The sequence below is a fragment of the Carassius carassius genome, chromosome 41 (assembly GCF_963082965.1).
Source record: "Carassius carassius chromosome 41, fCarCar2.1, whole genome shotgun sequence".
NCBI classification, from domain to species: domain Eukaryota; kingdom Metazoa; phylum Chordata; class Actinopteri; order Cypriniformes; family Cyprinidae; genus Carassius; species Carassius carassius.
In genome coordinates this window covers 2979279-2982675 of record NC_081795.1, presented here as the reverse complement: position 1 = coordinate 2982675, position 3397 = coordinate 2979279, and positions in this window count along the sequence as shown.

The following is a 3397-nucleotide window of genomic DNA, read 5'->3' as shown; positions in this document are numbered from 1 at the left end:
ATGGTGAAAACTGTGACATCATGCATATTACGTGTTCCGTTAGTATGTACATATAGGTGTATTGTGTTTCTTTACAAAGTGGCATCGCCAACTACTGGCCAGGAATGCATAATAAAGTGTTTTCAGTTGTTTTTGCAGATCCTATGTGAACTATGCTAACCTTTTCAAAAATGCAAAGAAATTTTTTTTTCTGTTTTTAGTACAATCGTTATTGTGGCAGTGCACCCTAAGATGCAATAGTTTTGAGCAAATCCCTTACCCTAAATATGAACAGTAATAGCAATGCTAGCATTAGCAAACACAGTAATTAGCTTCACTTAAGAACAAAGTCAATTGAAAGTTCCCATCTAGAAGTGTCAATGCCCAATTACACTCATCTTTTCAGAGTGAGTGACTCGTTATAGGCGTGTTTGCTAATGAGGACACTCGATGAGTTCTCTGCACTGAATGACGTCAGGACTGCGGCCCACGCGCTGACCTGCTCGTGTCGATCTGTGAATGTGTGCGTGAGAACCAAAGGATGAGACAATGAGTTGGGTTGTGCAAATGACCCCTCAGCTTAAGGGACTTTAACATGGAGAATGGCTCAACAATTGGGCTCTGTCAAGTGTTCCACAAACTTTTTTGTGTGTTTATTAGTTCTAGACTGTCAGCTGATGTGCAGATGTTACACAAAGGTCACACGCTCATGTAGTGATATATTATATTCACAGCTGACTGTACTCAGCTTTCCATGTTTGTGCCTGTTATTTATACAATTGCTTTAGTTCGCATCACAGGGATAAATTACAGTTTAAAATTGATATTTTTGAATGGCAGTATGTTAAATCATCTTTTAATAATGTACTATATGGCTATGTTTCTTACATTTTGGGCCTGAAGAAAATGTGTATTTTGAAATGATAAAAAAAGGCTTTTTAAGCACACATGAGACAGTTTTGTGAGACTGAGCCCCACACACACTAGTATGGTTCCTAGCTGTGCCTTGTGTCTGTCTCTAGCTATTACACCATACACACTTCTGTCGCTGCAGGTTATCAGTCCTTCTTATTGGAGGTTTTTGACAAGGTCTGCCACATGCCTTTACCACTGTCCATCAGTCCAGACCGTGATGGTGCAATAGCACACCCATAAAATGAAAACTCTGTCATCACGCTGTGCCAAACACACAGAACTTTTTATCTCTTCAGTGGAACAGAAATCGAATTCATGAATTTTCTTGTATATATGATAAAAGTAAAAAAAAAAAAAAAAAAAACAGTTTTAAGCTCCAAAAGGACTCAAAAACCAGCATAAAAATTTCATAAAGATCTCATGTTCTATATGTAAGCTTGTTTTTTATGTGATAAAAAATAAAAGTTGTGACATTTAATAGCACCTTTTTGTATCACAAAATGTAATAGCACCTTTTTTCACAAGTTTATATCTCAGTCTGAGAAAAAAGTTTGCAGTGCAAGATGTTCATGATTGAAAGTTATAAAAAAAGTCTAAATTGTGAGACAAAAACTTGTAATTTAAGGGGAAACAAATACAATCGAGAGATACTGTAAAAAGTAGCAGTTGATTTCTTTTCGTAGCAGCCAAAAAAGTTAAATGTACACTAATTTTGACAGTAAAGTTAGAATTCTTCTCGGAATGGAGTTTATATCTCGCAATAAAGTCATAAAATACCATTTCTATTATATTATTTTGTCTCAGAAATAGGCTTCTATACATATGTTAAAACAATATGGTTTTAACTTCTTGAAATAAAGGGAGCATAACAGTGCGCAGATCCTTTTTCTGTTTTTCGATTCATCCTTTGATCTTGCACCTGGTCAAGACTTTTTTGGATGTGCGTATTTTGATTTTTCTTTACTTCTATACATATGTGCAATAGTTTGTTCTACTTTTCTGAAACGTTCATGTTACTTTTTGTGTCTCATTGGAGAATTTTAGATTTGAATGTCAATTTAGAAATAGAAAGAGTAACCTGAATATACCCCAAACATTCACCTCTTATGTCCTGCAGAAGCAAGAAAGTAATTTGTAATTTAGTAACATTGATGTCCCAAAGTAAACGCCCTGCTTTCATTCTGCCACGTTCCAGCAGGATCTTTAACTTTTGGCTTTGGAAGGAAACCAGGTGTCTTTATCTTTAACTGGAAGACAGAATTTATGTGTTCGAGAGAGAGAGAGAGAGAGAGAGAGAGAGAGATCCAGAGTATAGCTGAAGTCAAAGAGGTCAATCATTCAACTGTCTGAGACTGTAGCTCCAGCTGGCGTTTGTGTCTCTCTTACACACACACACAGTGTCACTAGGGTTCAGTAAGCCATCTGCCAAGACACTAGACTGATAAAGACACATCATCCAAACAAGTATTACATCTCTCACTGTCTGTTCTGCAGTACACAGTACACACACAACAATAAACAACTGACATTTTGTGTGAGCTAAACACTGATGACAGTTTGCGTAAAATAAATGTACAACAATCTCTCCAAACTGGAAGTAACGATTTTCTTTGCAATACTAAATAAACAATCGACACACCGCCTTGTGCGGCTTCAACAGGTTCATGCATTTGATGGACTGCCACGGCTCTCCGGCCTGCTTTTCTGCTGATAAACAATATTTTACAAGACTAATGATGGACAAAAACTGAAGTTACTGAAAAATTCCTTTTTTTCTCTCTCTCTCTCTCTTTTTTTTATGCAAACTATATGTTTATTCACTCTTGTGGAGTCTGCTAAATGGAAAATCAATACATGAACTGAGAGCAAATCTCTAGTTGCTGTTTTTAAGGCAGATGTGCAGATGTGTTGTTCAGGAAATCCTCTTTGACCGCGTACAGTATTATACAGTCCAGGCTGGCACGGTTCCTAATGGGCTGTGAATTTACCTGATGAACTGAGAAATTTCACAGCATGTGGGTACCTGCTTGAAGAATGAGTCATTGAGGTGTTTCCTGAGGCAGCGTTCTGACTGTTGGTCATCTTTTATGTGACTGTTGGTGGTACAAGCGAGACTGAGCTTATTAAATATTTATTCTTAAGGAATGAAACAACTAAATAAGGGGTGGTTGATATGGCAAAAATACATCAAGATTTCTTTTTAGAAAAATCACGATGAGGTTCCTTGTTCTGTTGAACATAAAAGTTATTTTAGAGAATGTGGTTAACCAAATAGTTGCTGGTCCCCAGTGACTTCCATAGTATTTTTTTTGTTCTACTATCAGAGTCTACTATTAACCTTTTTTGAGTTCAGCACAAGAAAGAGTGAGTAAATAATGAAAGAATTTAAATTTTAGGATGAACTATCCATTTAGTGCAAAGCGCCTGTCATTAGTCTGTTTATTACGTTTAACACAATTAGTCTGCTAATACTTTAAGATCTGCATGCATCTAATATACAGGT